The sequence below is a fragment of the Pleurodeles waltl genome, chromosome 9 (genome assembly GCF_031143425.1).
Source record: "Pleurodeles waltl isolate 20211129_DDA chromosome 9, aPleWal1.hap1.20221129, whole genome shotgun sequence".
Taxonomy (NCBI): domain Eukaryota; kingdom Metazoa; phylum Chordata; class Amphibia; order Caudata; family Salamandridae; genus Pleurodeles; species Pleurodeles waltl.
Window position 1 is genome coordinate 374,889,247 of NC_090448.1, and position 22,314 is coordinate 374,911,560.

Sequence of the window (22,314 nt, forward strand, 5' to 3'; positions counted from 1 at the left end):
TGGAGTTACTGGGTTGTAAGGCACCTCAGGACACAATTAATTGTCCCACCAGCCTCCATTTTGTGCATTTTATCTGATCTGGAATCTTTCTTACTTAAAAATATCAAACCTCGAGCCTAATCCATATCTTGTCTGTCATGCCTCTTCTAGAAGCGGTCTACACGCTGTTAGAAAGGTGAAACATCTAAAGTGCATCCTCACCCCTAATCAACGTTAAGTACTGCCCACTCAACATACAGTAAGGTGATTGCCACTGGATGGCCGATGTTACGTCTCTGCAGGTGAAGAGACCTTTTTTCCTGTTTCCCACTATGAGGAAACCACAGGACCTCGTTGTAAAATTTGATCAGTGTATCAGAACTGCAAGCATTCTCTTTTCTCCGAGTGGTGAGAAGTGTGTGTGCTGTGTATTTAGAGGTACCTGTGTGGCTGGTGTCCGTTTAGAAGGACACAGTGACTGAGATCCAAAACGGAGGTGCCACTGACTAAATAAAGTGAAGGTCATTATAGCTACTCTCCGCTGTAATGCAATTATGCTTAGCCACTACCCGGTCTGCATGCTCAGAGGCCTCATAAGCCCTTGCTTGTTGAGTTTTTCAGCCTGCTCCGAATAAATATTGCCCAAAGTCTGTCGTGCAAGAGAACACCTAAAACCCTACTCATGTCTAGGTGCCTGAACCCATCCTCCCTTGCTCAAAAGTGCCAGGTGCTGTCTTTGTAGATCCAATATCATTTGAAGCTGTACCTCTTTCTCATAATTGTTATCCACTGAAAAGCCTTGAAAGACACCCTTTTAATGGGGCACAGGCAGCAGATGTAGACTTTAGCTGATCAGGAACATGAGTAGTTAATACATTACTCACATAGACCATCGAATTTTGATTTTGTGGTGCTTATCAAATACAGTAGTCATCAACATCATGATGAACACTCCCATGGGCTATTTGTACTCGAAAAGAACTGAACAATCAAACCAATAATATAATAATATCTGTTAGTGCATGAAGAACAAGCCCACTTACACTCTTTAAGAAGCCACAAAATAAAATTACACTATGAACAAATAAGGCACATAACAAAAGATGAGTGAAGGCTGGAGATACATTCTAATTCTGGAGTTTGGCTGGGAGCCAAGCAGGTAGATAAAATAGTTTAAAAAAACACAGACAACAAAAAGAAGCACAATGAGGTAATCAGTTAGTGGAACATGTGTTGCAGCGAAGGGGGCAGTCTGCAGACAGTCCTGTCAGTGCAGGGCAAAGTGGAATCAGTTCCACAAACTTTCTAATTCCAAAATGGGCTTGAAAATACAGATATTGTGCTGAGAGAAAACGGCATAATAATGTTTTCAAAGCTTCGCCAAGTTTTCAAGAAAGTCGCACATTTTCTCAGACTTTGGCTGGTAGCACTTACAAAAACCTTCGCTCTACATCATATTAAGTTATGAAGGAATTTCTCCCACTCTATAATGCTTATACCGTTGTTTTTCCCAATATCACTACAGAATTCGTTTCAGCGAAATGGGCAAAGTGGTCTATGCATTTTTGAGGTTAAAAGACTTCACAAATAGTACCAATCCAAAAAAGCAGCTGGGAAACGGATATATTGATTGGCCTCTTCAACACTACATTAAGCCTCTGCACAACCTCCTTCCACAAGACTCGCACAATTAGTTAGGCTCAGTCCTGCCTCTAATTGGCAATGCGCTCTACTTACTACAATAGACAGTGGTCTATGAATCCGATAGTAGGCTCTGGCAAAGATTATACTCACAAAAACCCGAATAAAGCCACGGACAGACTACAATTTTTGGCAGCTCATACAAAAACTGAGAAAAATGCTGTGGGAGGGCAGTGGGGCTGTATGTTGAGTAATACTTTAGTGGTACCCAAACAGGGGCTGTATTATTTACTTTTCACAAAGAAATTGAAGAGATGGCTCAATCACTCAATTAGAGAAGCAACTGAGAGAAAGTGAACAAGGGATCTAAATAAGGCATAATTGATAATTATATCAACTCCATTTAAAAGCATGTGGCCCTATTTTTTTAAAATGCAGATAGCTCAGTGCTCTGTGGAAAGCGAGGCAAACGGAAATTAACACAAATTGTTTAAAAGTTTCTGAGTGGTCCTTGCTTTCATGTTACAAACAGCAGAAAATAATACTTATTTTTCCTCATACAGTCCTCTTTACTGAATTCTCATTACAATCTCAGTTCTAAATTATTGATGTTTCGACCTTTCTAAAATAAATCAACGGGCTTCATTAGTGTGATAAAATACTGTCTAGCTAGGTCACAGAAAGTGGTCAAAAAGCTAAAAAATGTGTCAAGTAAACACAACTCCAATGGTCCCTGCTGCTCTTCAACAATGAACACCGAAAACATTAAAGTGAAACTACACAGTGAATGGGTGGTATATTCATGATTTGATACTTTATCTTACTAGCCATTTCACTTTCTCTTCGGAAGTAACTAAATACATGTAGTAGAAACACCCACCGTCCAAACCAAATGTACTTGAAGTACGAAATAAATAATACCACAACCACTCTTAAATGCCTTCTTGGTACCCAAAGAAAAACAATATCATCAACCTTCACGGTGGGTGATAAGAGGTCAAGAAGGTGTCCAACATTATCTGTGGAACATCTGCCCCATACCAAGTCTATTTTTTCACCGTGTACCAGTATCGAATTAAGTAGATCCAAACTATATCCGGGTATTTGGCATACATTTGGACATGCGTGGAAAGGAGTCTTGTGTCCTAGGAAACATTGCAACCTTTAATAACATGGAGGCCGGCATCAACATTCTAGCTTCCTGAAAGGTGTGTGTGGAAAAGATCCGTAAGTAATTATAAGATTTATGTGCCCAAGAACTGAGTGCATCCGCAGGAGGGCGATACTGGACAGCAACTGCTTTGTCCTGAACCTTCAAGCACACACCTAAAATTTCACTGGAGATCTGCTGAAGGTTGTCTGTATGTGGATAAAGATATCTTCTTCTAGGGTGGCGACAAAAACAGGACTGGTAATTACATTGGATTCCAACCACCCTGATCAAGTGTTATGTATAATATACTATTGATCTGCATGACACTAGATTGAATGTCCGAAAAAGGCACATCAGAAAACAATATTTTTGTCAGATGGAAATAAATGTTTCCCAAGGAACTTGATGACAAGGTGGATAAATTGAAGGGATTTAAATCTAGGATGTGTGTTGGATTTGGCCCTCTCTGCAGGGTCCCTCCCAAATTGTTTGCCTTCACCCCTTCTGTTTTTCTGAATTCGATTCTGTTGGCTTTAGTACTCTGTGCACTTTACAACTGCTTAACAGCGCTAAAGTGCTTGTGCTCACTCCTTTATACATGGTAAAATTGGCTTACCTCCAATGGGCACATTTAATTTACTTGTAAGTCCCTAGTAAAGAGGTACTATATGTACCAGAGGCCTGGATTTTAGACTACAATTTTGAAAATGCCACGTTTTGTATACTTTTAGAAAGTTTGCATTTTCCTGCAGAAATGCTTTTGAGGCCTTCTAGACGTTTCCAGGTGCCTGGGCCCATTAACAGCACCCCCCATTAAAAATGCACATAGGGCCCGAGAGTGAACAATAGGTGACTAGGAGTGAGCATGGTGGATCACACTGTCAGCATGGGTGGGGGCAGAGATGTTCCCTGTCTCACTTACATTTCAAAGGGCTTGCCTCCAGCACACACAAAGGAACATGACACTTGTCTTTGTCACCCTAGATTTCTTAGAGTCTTGCCAGGGAAGGAAGGAACTTTCCAGACCCAGATGTGGGGGTTGCCTATAATATTCCCCCACTTCAAAGGTTGGCACTAAGTATAAATATTGGACCCTCAGAAGACTTCTTCGGAACACTCCTAAACCTGCGGACATTACAGCAAAAGGACTGCCTTAGACATCCTGAGCTCTACTGGCAGATACTAGAGACCCTAGTCACCCAAGAGGTATCTCCCCATGTATTGGACCCTTCGCTGGCATCAGAGTGACCTTTCTCTACAAGAAAAGGAGAAATCCTGGACTTTTTCCACCAAACTTTGAAGAATTAACTTGTTCAGCAGGACTAAACTGGTCCCTTTATCCGGCCTGTGCTCCATTGCGGTCAGCCCAAACTTGTGACTTTCTCTTGGTCTAGCATGACCAGATGACAGCAAGTGGCTTTGTGCTTTTAGGTACTATACGTACCTAAACATTTGAAATTGCATATCTCTAGTTCTGCTAACTGGATTATAGTTGTTCTGGTCTTATTTTATTTAATACATTTCACTCTATTTCTCTAAATTGGTGTGGGATTTTTCTTGTGTTGCAGTTGAACTTTATTGCTCTTTGTGTGCTTCATAAATAGTTAACACAGTGCATCTAAGTAAAGCCTGACTGCTTTTGTGCCAGGCTAGCAGATGGGCATGCACAAATTAATTTAGGTACTTTTGAAGTTTACCCTGAAAAGGACTGTGGGTGTTGCCTGAGTGGAGCTTTCACCCTGTCACCCAATAACCCAATTTCTTAAAGTGGTTGTACCAAGGATGCGCAAAGTGAGTATTGTTCCAGTTATCTGAAGAGGTGAGCTCAAGCTCGAATTAGACAAACTGTATGATGGCGGCATAATTGAAGGGATAGAAGACTAGGAGTGATTAGCTCCAATAGTTTTGGCTAGAAAGGCAATTGAGAAGCTTCACATGTGTATATGTTTGTGCTACGTAAACAGCAGCGTTTGGGTAGATAGGCACGCACTGTCAAATATCAATGAAATGCTGACCATGCTACTTTTTCCAACAATAGCTTATCCTCTGTTTACCATAAAACTGCACCTAATTAATTTTCTAAACATATAATGTCATTTATAACTTCTGAAGGTTCATTCAGCTTTTGTCGTACGACCTTTGGGCTAGAATCAGTACTGGGAGCATTTCAAAAGGCCAGCCATAAACGCATTAAGTATCTAAGAAAACAACAGAAATTGTGCGAGTGAGTTTGAAAATCAGCAAATGCAGGCACTAGGCCTGAAACAAATGTATACTAGCTGAAAAAAATATTTGTAACAGATGCAAGTAATCACGGACTGGGGATGTATTAATGCATAAGAGGAAGGATGAGTCAGAAGTAATCAATTCACTTAATTTGCAAGGGCTACATGGAGTGGAAAGTAATTAATCTGTAGTGAAAAAAAGAGGCTTTAGGTTGCTAGTGCGCTATATCATATTTCAGACAATATGTAAGGGAACATAATTATTGTACATACTGCAAGCCTTTGGTCAAACTATTCATTACTAAGAGAGCAGGTAGGCCACAACACAATAGCTAAATGATTGCTACATTCACAAAAATATTGTTTCTCAGTTGAATATGTGCTGTGAGTAAAGAACACCATGGCAGCCTGTTGGGGACACACCCTCGTTGCCAGTGAAATGATCATGAACGGTGAATAATTATACAATTCAACTTAACTGAGTGCATTTGCGAGAAAAGCACACCAAGTAACAACTAACGCTTCTATCATAACCACCACAAGAACTTCCTGCACATTTTAGTTCCACCGAACCTTTAGTGTAGAACATAAACTACATCATAACTTGTTAGTTAAGGAGCTCGAGTTGATAAAAGAACTCTATCAGGAGCCCATCTAGTCCAACCATCTAACAATCCAACCAATTTGCCCTTTAGTCACTTTATAGCTGTCAACAACTCTTCTTGTAGATAGGGTCTGAACGAGGTTCTCTATCTTCAAATGAGAATTAACACAGTTAGATATTCTGAAGAAAGTGATGGACTACTCCGGAGATAAGGGTGGAGTCATAATTAAGGAATTATAATATTCATGGAACTCAGCATTTATTGCCCTGGGGATTATGGAGGCATCCTACTTTGTTGCCATTCCTATAAAAGTAACCAGCTGTTTGTACTGTACTGCATATATCCCTAACAGGGAATGTTCCACCCCCTCTTTACTGAGCTTCTCCTTACCTTTTGAAAACAGCTCCTCAGCTTTAGCAGAAATGTTGTTAAACGGGTTACACGACACACTGAGCACCATGAAAGCAAACAATTATTTATTTATATGAACTGCTCAAATTAATAAAAAGAATAGTTTGCAAAACGTGTATTGTACCCATCAATGCAATTTGTTGCACTATTTACTATTTGTTTTTGCATTTTATTTGTTCTTGTGTTTCAGCAACTTTGTAATGTGTTCTTCTGTCACATGGGTCTGGTCCATGCTAGATAAAAGCACACAATAAACATACCTATACAGTCTTCTAACCAGTGTCTTTAGGACATCCAAACGTGAAATTCAGAAATAGAGTTCTTCCAAAAAAAAAAAAAACGGATTCCCCGGATTCCAAACATGATTCAGTGGGGGTCCCTGGATTTCAGTAATGATAAAGTGGAGGTCCACAAAAATGAAAAGGGTGGGAATCACTGGTGTAAAGCATCTACTGTCTTCTGGTAAGTGTGAAAGCTGTCCAAAACATTTGGGTCAACTTTAACAACACCATAAATTCCTATTAATGGAACCGCAACACATCCGAGCCCTTCATCAGCTCAAAAGTTCCTTTCCACATAACCCTATCGTAGGTTCATTTGATAAAGGTCATGTGTTTCCCAGTTACCATCAAGGCAGAACATTGAAGGAATAAGGGGAGCAATAACTGTCAACCACTGTCAATTCTGAGCAGCTTCCAAAGCAATCTAAGGTGTCTAAGCTATGTTACCAGGTGATGGGGCTCACTTGATATTTTACTTTAAGTGTGAGACAGTTCAGTAACACAATTTAAGTATGCATAGTAGAAAAAACTGGTCAAACTTAGTGTTGTTATGCTTGAACAGCGATAACATCACCTCCTCTCCTCCCAATATCCAAACCTCCCACTGATGAATTTTGGTACAACCAAGCAAAAGTGTGTTTCTCAGATGGGTGGATGCAGGTGATGGTGAGCTGTACAAGGCCCGTCAAGAGGTGAAGATAATTCTGAAGTCTCATTGCAGCCTCACAAAAGTAAGGTGCCTGCTGTCTGAGGCTAGAACAACAGCAGAAGAACGTCCACCACAAAATAACAAAATTACCAAGTTTAGTAGCTTTAATTGTTCTTTTATCAAATCCAGCATACAAGATAAATTAATCCAACCAGCAACATTGGTGACATACCCAGGGCCCAGATACCAACTTCTAACTGACAGCCTAGAGCTCTAACACAGGGTTATATTTTCAAGGCACTACACTGCATGGAACTAAAGAAAAGATAGTGAGTCCATATGGAGTACTTGCATAAAGACATAGAGCCCTACTGGGGACACAACACATGTACAACAGAAGTGCCAGAAAAGTTGCTGTATCTACATAGTAAAATTAAAATATTGGTGACAGTATGTAGTGGTGTGAGAGCAAAATAATTTTACACATTAAATGGCATTGTCTCAAACCACAGGAGTCATTCATGACTGGTCCAACAGTAAACAATACCTTCTACCTCCACCCTTTATGATAATATAAAGCAAGATTAAAATGTAACAGAAGACATGCGGACATTTATCATTATGTCTGTATAAATTTACTTAAATACCCAAATCTTTCACTGAACCCAGGTACTTTTCTGCTGTACTTTCAAAATATAAATTTTATATTCACAGTGAGTAATAATGCATTCTGTTACCAAACCCTCATTTACCTACTCAATAGAAACAAAAAAGAAATAGAACCTAATCAGTAACCATAGTCAGACAATGCACTCCACTTTTTGCAAGTGAGAGCTGTCAACCGGCTCTTGCTTGCAGAATACGGAGTTTTCATCTGTTTCCCTGCGTGCAAATATGCATGTAGGGAAACAGATGAAAACATTACTCCCACAAGCAGGGAGCTGCTATCAAAAGCTTGACGTGGGGAGCCGGCTAGGCCTGCGGGGGCCTTGAGATTCCCCCTGTGGTCTTGTTACTCTCTTTCTCTCTCTCTCTTCCAACCCATAATGGGATGAAAAAGAAAGGGAGACGCTGTTATTGCAATGGTCTCTCCATACAATGACTTCAAAGAGTCAGCATAGGAAGACGTTTGGTAAGAATATTATAGTTATGTTGTGATGGACAGCAGACCAAGGTCACTTCTGGCCTAATGGTAAAGCTACTGGACTGACACAAAGTAGGCTGAAGGTTCAAATCATTGTATGGTAGTGTGTCTGTTTATTTTCCAGTGTTTTGACTGTTCCTAGTGATGTAATATTGAAGTCTTTTTCAACTCAAAATCTTTGGGTTCAATGTTGTAGATAAGTCTGGACACCACATGCTAAGGAGTCACATTTAGCCTAGTGGTTAAGGTTTCAGACCTGTACAATGAAGGTTGTTTGCGTGTGGTCATCTTCCTGGGTCTCTGGGGCCGAAATCAGCTGGGGCAGGGGGCTGCGTGCACCCCTCCCAAAAAAAACATTTTAGAAAGCCAGGCCCTGGGGGATGGAGTCCTCGGAGCTGAAATCAGCCAGAAAGGATGGCTACGCTGACCTGCAGCCAACTCCAGCTTTGCATGGCCAATGGATGTACGCAGAGTGGGGTTGTGTGGTTCGTGGGGTTGGCCACAGAGTCTGGCTGCAGGCCAGACCCTGCGGCTACCTGCCGCAATGCACTGCCAAAGGCCTTGCACAGTGGTGGTTGGATTAACGCATAGTAATGGAAATTCCTTTACGTTAAAATAAACATAGAAATTAATTGAAAAAAACAAAGATTACAGGGACGTAATAGTTAGGATACAGCATTACAAAATCATAGAAATTCACTTAAAAAAACAAAGGTTACAGGGACGTTATAATTAGGATCACATTTTAAATGTATGAAACCATAGAAATTTACCTGTTATAGTTAGAGATATGTGAAGTAACCATATTGACGAATCTTCACAAAATGTTCCCAAAAAAAAGTGTGCCGGTGATTCTTGCTGCGCAGAGAAAGTTTTGGTGATCTGTCAAGCAGTGGGCCGAGAAAAGGAAGGGGGGGGGAATCAAAAAAGTGTGTTTCCCATGTTAATTCCCATAGGTGTTTTGATTGGGTTAGCGTGCAGTAATTAAAATTACTTTACATTAAAAAACCTTAGAAATTCACTGAAATAAACAATGGTTAAAGGGATGTTATATTAAGGGAATAGAATAAAAAAAAAAAATAGAAATTCACTTAAAAAACCAAAGGTTACAGGGACGTTATAGTTAGGTTCCGAGTCTACTCATACAAAACCATAGAAATTCAGCAGCTATAGTTAGAGTTATTGCAAGTAACTATAACTCGTGCCCTAAGGTAACTATAACTTGCGCCCTCGCCATGCACTGCAAATTAGTCCACAAATTACATCACTCATGACATCTTTGATAACATCATTGAAAATATCACAGTAACATTTGTTGTAAATTTATTGAGGCAAAAACTATGCATGGCAGGGGCGTGAGTTATGTTGAACTGCTGAATATCTTAGCAACCATTCAAGGGGCTTTTCCGTCCCAACACTCCTAAAATAAATAAAAGAGCCAATGCAAGCTAATAGGTGGAGTTTCAAAATTTATTTCAGAGAAATAATGTAAAATGTTATGACAGACCCTTTGGATGTTAAATATTTAATTGTAGAATGTGCACTAATTTAGCTGTTTCATTGGTGTTCCTTGATCAGTCACTCACTTAAACATTGTGTACATATTGTTGGCAAAGAGAATACGTTCTACAGGGGCTTCTCCTTTTGTGTCATTTCAAGTAGTCAAATTGTCTCAGTTATTTAAAGTCTAATTTCTAGCTTTGTTGGTCAAAAATAATCTGTTAGACCGTATTTGGTCCTCATCTCAGGCCTTTGTATCAGTAAAAACCCAACTACTGAACTAACAAACTGGCTCGGCTTTCAGGGTTCATCTTAACCTGGCCTGAAAAAGGTGGATGAGAATAAAACCTTCAAGCCAGTTTCTGTGGAAAAGCAAATCAGTGACTCTAAATCGTAATGAAATGCAGAATTAATTCCAATCTATAAGTCAGACATATGGGCCAAACCTTTTTGAGCCACTGCAAACTGGGGTTTGGGGAGGTGGACACATTTAATCCATACCACCCAAGCATTTCAGGTGGGTGGTTTGTTAGATGACCATATAGGGCAACTACTGCCAGGTACCTTAGAAGAGTGGCGTTAAGAACTTCAGAGGAGAGGGCAGTTAGGACTGACCCCCTCTTTTGTTCCTAGATAACAGGCACCCTGGTTAGCAGGTACAGCTCAAACTTTTGCAGCTTTTTGGGGCCTTGTGAGTAAAGGTGGTTCTAGTGATGGCAAGTGCACAGAATAAGGTATTGATCGATGTGCTATTTGTCTTAGAGGAGGTGGTGAGGGGTGAACTTATTAAGCCTAGGGTCTTAGACCAGGCCTGGGTCCCTAGGAGGGAGCATTATCAGAGGCAGTTGGCTGGGGAAGCAGTGGGGGCTATTTTGGCCTGCTTTTCCCAAGAAGTTGAAGTGGCTGGGTGTAGGGTCAGGAGCAAATGAGGCACGCACAGAGGGTCGGCCCTCAAGGGTTGAGAGGCCCCGCCGGAATGACGTGATGAATGGAAAACACATTAGGAAGGCGTGGTCGCTCATATGTGCTTGTGGGGAGGAGGCTCGGCCTCCCACGTGCAAAGTGTGCATGGTGGTGGTCCCTGGGGGTCAGTCAGCAGAGGCCAGCAACCAGGTGCATAACTTGCAGAGGCAAAGCCACTTATCGATTTTAGCGAAGGGGCTTGGCATGCCAATCCCTTTGAGAGTTAGTGGCTTTGGTCCCTTGGGAAGTTGTGCTAAAAGGGGAGGAGGTAGGCAGGGCATTGTTTGCGTGAGAGCAGACTTAGGCTGTAGACATAAACAAGCATTTTCAATGTAATAGGTCTCGCATTTGTGAGTTAGAGCTATTGGCATTGTAAATGACAAAGGGGTCATTATGACCCCGGCAGTTGGTGTAAATGTGGCGGTAGTACCAACAGGTTGGCGGTACATACCGCCACATTATGACATTGGCGGGTTGGCTAAAGCCAACCCGCCAATATACCACACCGACCGCCATGGCGGTAGCAGCCGCCGGGCCGGAGATAACAATCTCCAACCCGGCAGCTGCTACTGTACCGGCGGCGGCATTTTGACCCTGCCTACCGCCATGGTTCTGGAAATCATGGCGGTAGGCCCTACCAGTGACAGGGAATTCTTTCCCTGTCACTAGTAGGAGGCCCACCCACCCCCGAACACTCCCCATACAACCCCCACTCCCCCTCCATTCATGCTCCCCCTTCTACTCCCCCCCATACACACACACTTGCAGGCACACACAACGCATTCACACACTCACTCACACAGGCATACACGCATACATACACACATGCATCCATTCATTCACGCACACATCCGTACACACATTCATGCAGACATGCATTCACATTTCCATTCATACACGCATTCGCACACATGCACACACACACCCAAACAACACTAACACACATTCATGCACACACTCACACATTCATGCACACACACACAACATCCCACCCCCCCTCCTCTGTCGGAAACATGACTTACCTGCATCCAGGGGGTCTTCCGGCAGAGGATGGGGCGCTGCTACCACCAGCAGAACACCGCCAGGCCATATTATTTTTCATAATACGGCTGGTGGCGGGGTACTGGTGTGGCGCTGCTGGTGGTAGCAGCGCCACCTTACCACCGTCCGCCAGCATGGCCACAGCCGGATTTCCACCATTCTTGTGGTGGAAATCTGGCTGTGGTCATATTATGGCGGACGGATGTTAGCCGCGGTGACGGCAGGCATTTAACGCCATTGTCATAATTAGGGCCAATGTCTTTTACCTATGTGTTTTGGTTTGGAGTGTAGCAGATGTATGAACAGAGACACAGCTGCATTCAGCTTTATCAACCCAGTGTGAAATACCCACTAAAATACTTTTCCTAGCATTGTGACCTGTAGAGGTATGGGCAAGTGGCAAGACGTGTGGCAAGACACACACACACACACACACACACACACACATACTCATGCAGCTATGTAATCTGTGCGGCAGCAGTGCACCTCCTTCACAGATGCAGTGTAGGTATCGCTTCTCCAACCTTCTGAAAGCTTCCCTCCACATACGCAAAAAGACACATACTATGGGCAGCAAAAGTGCAGCCTTCCATGCACACCACAATGAGTACAGTACAGGAAGGGGAAAGCTACACACACACACATATACTCTCAGGTTTAGTAACTGGTAGGTCCACCTGTGCATCAACAGGACCAGACCAAGCTTCCCTCACACACAGCACACATTACTGATGCCATACAGGCATCAGTGGTAAAAGCATCATACACATGCACCCTTCCACCCAAATAATACCCAATTGTTTCACTGTGTACTGTCTTGGCAGTACCAGTGCATACTTTTCTCACACACTGCACATACAGCAGCTAAGAAAGCGACTTGTAGCAGTGCATGTTTCCTTCCGACAAATCATTTGACACCCGCTCCCTCCCCCCACCAAGCACACATTATGGCGGGGGAGGTAAGAGATCTAAACGGGAAAGGGTGGTGGTGAGGTGGCGTGAGCACTGTTATGAGGTGGTGACACCCATAGGCCAGGGTGATGACTAAGCACCATGGGATGAGCGCAGCACCCCAGCTGATACATTCCATTTTGAACTACACTGAGCTTGAAACACTGAATAAATAGCCAGAAGATCTATCTAGCAGAAGGGCTTTGTACGTTTATAGGGTGGAATTGCCCATGAAGAACATGGGACGTAGAAAAGTCGTATGCCACCCTAACACTCGACATGTAGAAGCTGGTGGATGCTACATAAACTTGTGGAGCTCGCTCTTGTAAGCTGCATCCACCCATGCTTCTAAGAGGGATCCATGTAACAAATGTTACATGGATCAGATGCAACCACAGCACCGAAACCGCCCTCCTTGCCGCCACAGACGACATCAGAAGCCACCTCGACAATGCAGAAACATCAGCCCTTATCCTCCTAAACCTTTCAGCCGCCTTTGACACCGTATGTCACCACACCTTAAAATCCCGCCTCCACGCAGCAGGAATCCAGGACCAGGCCCTCGAATGGACCGCATCCTTCCTCGCCGGCAGAACCCAAAGAGTTCACCTCCCCGTACCAATCCAAAGCCTTCAACATCATCTGCGGCGTACCCAAGGGCTCATCCCGACACTGTTCAACATCTACATGGCCCCCCTCGCACAAGTGGCCCGTCAGCACAACCTCAACATCATCTCCTGCGCCGACGACACCCAAATCATCCTCTCACTCACGAAGGACCCGCACACCGCCAAAACTACCCTCCAAGAGGAACTAAAAGCCATCGCCGACTGGATGAGAGACAGCCGGCTAAAACTAAACTCTGAAAAAACAGAGGTCCTCATCCTAGGGCGCACCCCCTCCGCCTGGGACAACTCATGGTGGCCGTCCACGCTGGGTTCCCCAGAGACAGCGCACGAAACCTCGGCTTCACCCTCGTCTCCTCACTCTCCATGTCAAAGCAAGTCAGCGCCATCTCCTCCTCCTGCTACAACACCCTCTGCATGTTTCGCAGAATTTACAAATGGATCCCAACAGAAACAAGAAAAACAGTAACCCAGGCCCTCGTCAGCAACAGACTCGACTACAGCAATGCCCTCTACACCGGAATCTCATCCAAACTCCTCCAACGCATCCAAAACGCCTACGCCCGACTCATCCTCAACATCCCTCGCCACTGCCACATCCCCCCCCCCCCACCTAAGAGACCTTCACTGGCTCCCCGTCAACAAGAGGATCACCTTCAAGCTCCTCACCCACGCACACAAGGCACTCCACAACACCGGACCATCATACCTTAACAACAGACTCAGCCTCTACACCCCCACCCGGCATCTCCGCTCACCTCGCCTCAGTCCCCCGCATCCAACGCAAATCTTCCGGCGGCAGATCATTCTCTTACCTCGCCGCCAAGACCTGGAACACCCTCCCGCCGGATCTACGACAAACGCAGGACCTTCTTTCCTTCAGAAAACTACTCAAGACTTGGCTGTTCGAGCAGTAGCACCACTCTTCCCCATTCCCCCCCGGCCCCAGCACCGTGAAACCCTCACTGGTATGTAGTGCGCTTTACAAATTAATTGATTGATTGATTGAAATGTAGTCAAAGAAAAAATCTCAAAGATGTAGCCGCTTGCAGTCATTCAGTGTTAATTTTAACCCAAACCATTCTATAAAAATAAAGTTTTAAAAGAAGAAGTGAGAAGCCAGATAATCGTTGCTCGGCCGAAGAGCAATCTCGGAGATAAATAGTGTCTCTCAGGGCAGACGAGGAAAGGCATTCAGTAGGTCCAGCCTTGTCTGGTTCCGGAAGAGAGACACGTGAAGGACAGAGGGGTTGGTAAACAAAAAAGTTTTGTACTGCCATTAGTTTCCGTTTTCATTCATTCGGGAACCAGGGGAGTGGCATTGTGGTTGTCCTTGTCCTTGTGTCATCACTCTGGCATTTTTTTTTGCCACCAAGGGCACTCTGAAATCTTTTAAAAGTGAGATGTCTTTGTCAGCATGACTGGTGTTTCCTAGGCGATAGCACGCATTCCTTAAAAGGGCTCCCATACCAGAAGCCAGAGTTGGAGCTAAATAACTTTATTTGAATACTAGAAACTCTGTTACGTACAAATAATATGTTTTTTCTAAACATACTCTGGGTGTTTGCCACTCCATGCATTCTACCGAAGAGGTGCACTGACTGTGTGTTGAAGAGTTGAAGTTGTAATGAGGCTGGTGCCGATTACAATGCACTGCTCCAAGCATGCTCCACAGGAGCTAGGATATGTGTGAAATGCGACAAGAACAAGTGATTCCTATAAGTTTTACACTCTGTGTAAGGATCGCTGACTGGGACAGAAAATAGATGCGTGCAGGTGCTGCAGGAACACTGGCTAAAATGAGTCTCATGCCCCGAGTCAGTAAAAGTAATAATACCTTAGGTGAAGTAATAATACCCCAGGTGTCCTGCCGGTCGACATCTTGTGCTGGGAGATGTTTACTTTCTACATCCCCCACCCCATCTCCACCCATAAAGTAAAGCCCCTCCGTGCTCTCTGCGCATGTGGTCTTTTTACCCAGAATGGCTTTGAATGAATAAGTGTTTTTCCACCGTGAAGGTTCTGTTAGTGCCTTGATAGCCTCAGGTTGTGTGCACTCTATAAATGTTGATATCATAATATAAAATAAAATTTTAGAGCCTTTAGGGGCAGATCCTCCCACCCCAATCACAGCAGAGCCAACAGGAGGAAGAAAACCAAGCTGCAGGCAGTTCAAAGTGCATTAGACTCACATTGCTAATGCCGCCCTTAAAGCCCACATCCTCACAACAAATAAAACCAGCAGTATTTTGAGTGATGATGTGGATCAGCATCCAGAGCTGCCGGCTTTGGATCTGAGGAGCTGGGTTCCAGTCTCGGCATTCTACCGTGTAAAAAAAAAAAAAATACATCTCAATTGAAAAAAATGAAATGGAAACAAAATGATAAAATCATATTGCCTGCAAAGCAACTCCCATTAGATGAACACTGCATGAATGTGAAGAGGAAGTGAAAGTAAAGCAACACCTACATCAGAACACGAGCTGAGGGCAGGCAGGAAGCAGTTAACAAAAAAACAAAAAAAGTTCCGCCCAAACAACTGACAAACACTGAAAGTGTAAGGAAGTAAGGAAACAAAATGATCTATCCGAACCAGTTAGGAGGCAGCAAAGAGGAGGGACACTGCAGTCCCTCAGGCGAGATCAAAGTCCTTTTACTGAATACTAAAGGTCTTGCAGACAGCACATGCGTGCTGCCTAGACTTGACTTGACCTAAAAGGACGTCAGCTGCCTCGGACCATAGATATGGAGGGTGGACTGCAAGGTTACGGGAACAAGGGCCTTGGCCCAGCAATGATACAGCCATTGATGGATCAGGATGGGAGGAAGAAAAGAGAATAATGAGGCCAGTGGGAGTGGCATGGGGTTTACCTGAAGGTTTTGGAATGGTCTTTCCTGCGTCTAAGGTGCTCAGGTGGTGTGTGGAACGGGCAGTACCTGGCAAAAGAGCTGTGGTTAAAAATGGCAAAGTGGCAGTTTGGAGTGGCGTCGCAGGGGCAGAAATTACTAAGCACATGGTAGACCATCAGTTGAGCTGGTGCTAAGAGGGATGACAGAGAAGTCTTGGTAGCCTAAGGGCAGGAGGATGTGGGTGGGTGTGGATAGCCAAGTGGACCGGAAGACACAGCTACAGGGTGATTTATCAGCTGATTAGGTGTGATAGGTACGTTTTGACAGCATGGACACCAGTGACAAAGCGGGACAGCAGGAAGAGTCTAGTGTGGCTCAAATTCCCCATACAAAAGGCAGATCTTGGTTCAGTATCGCCAGTTCTCGGACCTCGTGGGACCTTCAAAGATGGGGGAGGGGTTATATATGGTCTCTACTTGGAAACAGGATTCCTACAAATAATTGTATAAGTCATAGTTTGAATATGGCGGTGCAGGAGATTCCAAGTGCGAGAGATGGAGGGGAGCACGATGTGGTGAGTGTTGGTAGGGAGGATACCTTGTTGGTTACTATAATGTTGATTTGGAAGTAGGTGAAGTGTTACATGTGGAGGTTTAGGAAAAGGAATGGTGGTGGGCATCCAATGATTTACTTCATGGGTGCACTATGGCTAATGAAGATAGCAGTGCTGGTGTTATGCAGAAGACATTGTTGAGGCTGGAAGAAGAAAGAGCGTGTTGGTCCACACGGAACCACAGATGGCATCAGGAAGGCAAACTTTGGTGTAGGCTCCGACTGTGAAGCCAAGTAAGGACTCAAGAGTACTGTCAAAGTACATAGGGGAGAAGGTTTCAGTGCAATCTGTAATGGTATGTGCTGGTCACACAACCAATGGTAGGGAGGTGCAGTTACTTAAATGCATGTATGTGCAGAATCAAGAGACCAGCCTTGAAATTGACAATAAGGTAGAGCAGGTAAAGATGAAGTATGCAGTGTCAAGAGTGAGTGATAAATCGGATGTAAAAAAAAAGAATAGGGAAGGCATAAGGAGATTAAAGAATTTAAACACAAATAGCTTCCATAGAGAAGTGAGAGCAATGAAGGGATCAAAACAAAAATATGATCTTTCCAAGAGGCCCTGGTTGCTGATTACAATAGAGAACTGGATGGCTACCTTCTTTATCTATTCTAGCATATATTATGCTAGAAATATTCCTGAACTTTGTGTGGCCTTATTTGAATACACTGATGTGGTCCAGAAGAACGCAATTATCCTTTGGCAGCTGGGTGTGGGTTAGGTATGAAGAGGATTTCAGGGCATGCTTAGCAAAAGAGGCAGATAGAATTTGGAAAGGGCTGGACAATGAATTGTTTTTGCAAGCTATGCAACAAGCCAGGCCAGCACTGACAATAAATACTGCCAGTGGATGACTTTTGATATATAGGCCCTGTCAGGACCGTCCTGCTCAGGGAAGGGCAGGTGCAGTGGACAAGGAAGAGCTATAGGGGCCTACTAGGCATAGAAGGGGATGATATAACAGGAAGCTCTGCCATCTTCGTCATGAGTGCTCCAGGTCCAGTGTGAAGTACACAGTTATGTAGTGTGGACCACAAGCGGGGGGGGCAAGGTTTAAGAGCCTCAAGGAGGGAATTGGCAGGATAGCAATGACCAAGGTAGGGGTACAGGAGGTCGGGATGCCTTGGAAAATGGCTTGTAAACCAGTTAAGATTAACAGGCTGAGGCAATGGATTTTATCATGTGGGGAAGACTGCTGTTGTTAGTTTTTTAATTTGGTTTTAGGTTTGGGTATGCAGGCACAAGGTAATGTCGATGAACCGAGAACCTATGTTCTGTAAAAAGGATTTGAAGATTGATTTGAACGATACAAATGAAAGAGGTTCAGGAAGGGAAAATAGATGGCCCTTTTCCAGATTGGCCTTTCATGAATTTGAAAATTTTACCCATTGGAGTAGTCCCCAAAAAGGAGAAATGGAAATTTATGCTTAAAAAACACCTATCTTGGCTGGAAGGACAGTCTTTAATGATTTCATACCAGAAGTTTTGAGAAAGGTCCACAATGCTACTGAGATTCTGCTATTGTCTCAATTAATAAGTTTGGGACCGGAGCCCATATGAGGAAGTATGATATTATATCTGCTTTTTGACTATTGCCACTGCATTTCATTGGTTTTGAATTGCTATGGATTCAGTTTGCAGTCTTTTTTTGGGCTATTCACTTTCCTGTTCATTGTCTCCATACAACAGGCGTTTTGCCAAGAACGGTAAGAGGTTTTGGCTTTGTGGGCTAGAAGGAGGAGTGTGCAACAGGGTACTGAGCACCAAAGGGCAGATGAGGTAAAATGTATGGTTATGAAGTCCATGAGCACTCTCAAATGAATATAGAACAGTCAACAGTAAAGTCAAATAATACCCCACGGTTCTTTTATGTCAGTCTTAGTCACATCTACGCACCGTTTAAATTCCATAAGCCCATAACTCTTGACATCCACACAAGCTAACACATGTTTTGTCGCTATGGCATGTTCGCCTCTGACTTCATCAGGGCAGTAAACAAATATATCACATATAAAATGTTTGTTTCATAACAATATACTAGTGATCCCTTCACCAACTCATTTCGTTAGGGATGGCACAGTCTATTTGTCAGTCTTAGGAATGGAGCTTTATTTGCTCCAATTGAAGAGTGCGTTAGGTACATTGTGGAGGGTGTCTTTGTAGGCAAAACAGATTGGGGGCAGAAAAATGCTGTTAGGTTCTCAAGTTCTTTCAAGGAAAGTTGGTTATGATGAGACCCAGACTGAAAGGCACAGGTGAAGCGGACATTTTTGAAAGCAAGAGGAAGTTAACTAGTTTCGAGCATACGCAGTGATGTTTGGATGGCCGAGGCTTAGAGGGAGGAGTTTGCGACTGAATTTGGCATGTTAAGGGTTCTTTAGGGGAGTGGGATGTGTTTGGTTAGGTTTTTCAACTTTTAGTGAGGCCAGGCTTTAATCTAGTTTGTATGGCATATTGCCAACTGGTTTGTTTTACCTGAAGTTTGCACCCATTTCATTAAAGCAGCATTTTTCACACTGTAATATTGACTCCTACGGTTTCTGACTGCACCTTCCCGCCAAATCCTGGAGCAGCAACCAACATTGAGAGTCATTAAAGTACAAATCACATTGCATTGCTCGAAATCACGTTTTACAAGTTTAGCAGTAGAATCTACAATCTTTATTTGGTAGTTAATTAAAATCATTCAAAATATTTAAAAAACATACATTTCTCTATACCTGTGATGACATTTAGACAATAAGATGATTTAACAGCATACTTGCATCTGTTCAAGTGCATACTCTGCACAATGCGTTTGAGATATCATGCCTTCTAAGCCCCACTAAAGCACAAAATCGAGTTACCACAACTTGCCAGGATATAACAAGAATTTAAAAAGAACAAAGATACATCAATAAGGGTCCTAATAGGTGTTTCATTGTTTAAATATCAAAATCTATGTAACCAAATCACTATATAAAAATCTATTAGAAAGTAGGCTAAAATCAATCAATTCTTGATAAAATGTCGAACAGCAGTGTGTAAAAACCAAAGGTTACAGTGACGTTATAGTTAGGCTCACATTTTAACGTACAAAACCTTAGAAATTCGCCAGTTACAGTTATCTCAGCTAACGATAACTTGTGCCCTAAGGTAACTATAACTTGCACCCTCGTCATGCACTGGTAATTACCCACAAATATGGCATTTATAATACCTTTGAATACAGCATTGATAATATCAATGTAATATTTGCAGTAAAATGTTTGACGGAAAAGCTGTGCATGGCAGTGAGCTGCTATCAAAGCAGCTTGTGCTGCTTGAAATTGGCATATCCATTCAAGGACTTTTCCAAAGTTAAAACAAAAATGCTTTTTAGCCCTGCATAAGGGCTAAAGGGTGGGGGTGACTGTACCCTGGCCCCTTCTCTTTAATTTTGTCTTTTTTTCTGGGACTCACCTGAAGTCGAGTCCCAAGATGGCTGTCAACACTTCCTTGCTGAAGTGTTCTGAACCAATCAGATATCAGCACAGGGGCAGTTTGATCTGTGTCCTTATTTATCTATAGTTTTTGGGCTTAAATTTCTCAAAAACTACTGAACAGATTTGCACCAAATCACAAAAAGCATGATCTGCGGAACAGAATCTAGCTTTGTGCCAGATCTGGTGTAATTCCGTTCAGTGGTTCGGCCGTAATGGGGAAAACCCACTTTGGGACCCCCTTTTCTCGGACCCCGCTTGACAGGACACCCTAAAACTTTATAGAAGCTGAACTTAGCAAAGTATAAGTTTTGAAAATTTCTTGAAGATTTGTCAAGCGGTGTCAAAGTTATAGGTAAAACAAAACACATTCTTTCTATATAAACTAGGTCCTACCTCTAACTACCTTGTGGTGACCTCCACAAGATATATGTATATATATAAATCACAAAATAGCATGAAATAAAATCACTGCGCTATTGAAAGTGTGGTCCATGCCTGGATTCTTTATTGACAGGAGTAGTGATTGTACATACAGGGCAAGCCGGCCCTGTTTACGGACCCTCTCCCTGAAAACGATGCACATACCATCGGGGCTGTCCGTCCAAGCTCGGACAGTTGAGACGTTACCTCGGAGAGGTTAACAAGCAGCCCCCTGTAACCAGGAAGAACACCAACAGCGTCAGGGACCTTGAGACGAGTCGGACGACCCGAGTTGCGTATCCAAGAGGTGTGGTGAGTAGAACAGGGTATACAGTTAGGGAGGTCAGTAGCACCACTGCAGCAGAGGTATCATGGTGCCCGGCAGACACAATCTGGGAAACAGCTATGTCTGCTGACGTGATGCGCGACTGCGAGTTAGCAGCAGATGAACTGTTTAACAGCATTAGCACCAGTGACAGTGCTAGAACACTGAATCAGAGTACTCAGGACTCGGGGAGTCAAGATGTGAAATTCAAATTGCGGACATTAGACAAATTAATGAAAAATGAATTAGCCATTTGGTAGGAGAAGAAGTCCATGACTAAGTATCTGGAAATGGGGCATATAAAACGTGGGTCAAGAATTTTAACTGCCCCCAGCTATGAGAACACCAATCCCGAAAAAATGAAGGAGTGGCCAGAGAGTAATATATTAGCTTCTAAAAGACTCATGGAATTTATCAGTAAGTATGCACAGATTGACTGTGTAGAGCACAAAGGCCAGGAAGAAGTCAGGAGGTATCGAGAAGAAATGGCGATCCGACTTAAGAAACAGGAAGACATCATTAAAGCAAGGAAAGCGCAAAACCTTTTTAAGTGACAAGGTGGATTCTGAATAAGGGCAAATATATAATATTTGCCAAGCGCTTTGATACAATGAGAAGGCAAAAACTTACAGAGCACAACAGAAATGTGGTCCTGGAAACTGGCTCAGAACTGAGTTCTGATTTGGAAACAGAAGCAAAGGACGATAGAACCAAGATTATTGCTGTGCCTACCACTACAATGCCGTCTATAGTGGATGAACTGTATTTTTAAAGGTCAGATTGCATACAGTCGTTGCTACCAAGAGTGCAAAAATATTGGCCCAACAAAGGAGGAACCATAGAAGGAGATATCACAGGAGGTGTCATAAAAACATGGAACAAGAAGTGATTCAAGACACAAATAAGACCGTAAAAAATGTATCAAACATGGAGTTGAACGAAAAAGAGCTAAAATGTTTATCTTTAGGTCACATATTTTGCCCTATGAGCAAAGCGGACTATAGCCAAACACGAATTGACTTGCACAAATTCATCAGAAAATTAAAATTGACTAAATGGTATTTGCAGAAACAAAAGATATTGAGCTCAATGGCACAAATAATGAAAGATAATGAGAACCAGAAAGGACTTAAGGTCTCTGACGTATAACTACTAAGGGAGTTACAGGAGTTGGAAAATGAAACCTGGGGCAGAAATTAATCAATATCGGAAAACCAAATCATTGAATCAATGGTTTGGAATTGTATGGAGCAGCCAAAACACATTTTAAGCCAACCTCCATTTTTATGCCAACCACACCAAGAGACACAATTGATGGTTTCAATGAAGCGGTCACACACTGTTCCGATCAAAGAGAACGGGTGAACATAGATGTAACGCACAAGAAAAGGAGTACCATACCTTGATGAAGAAACTCTGATCTAATAACAAGATTGCAATAAGAAACTTAGAGAAAGGCGGGAATATAGT

The 22,314-nt window shown here is 43.0% G+C and overlaps 1 protein-coding gene across 1 annotated transcript in view; it reads right to left on the reverse strand.

Moving 5' to 3' along the window:
* Positions 1 to 22,314, reverse strand: part of LOC138259326 (synaptosomal-associated protein 25-like) — a 298,439-nt gene that overhangs the window by 183,288 nt on the left and 92,837 nt on the right. The gene's annotated exons all lie outside the window — the stretch shown is intronic.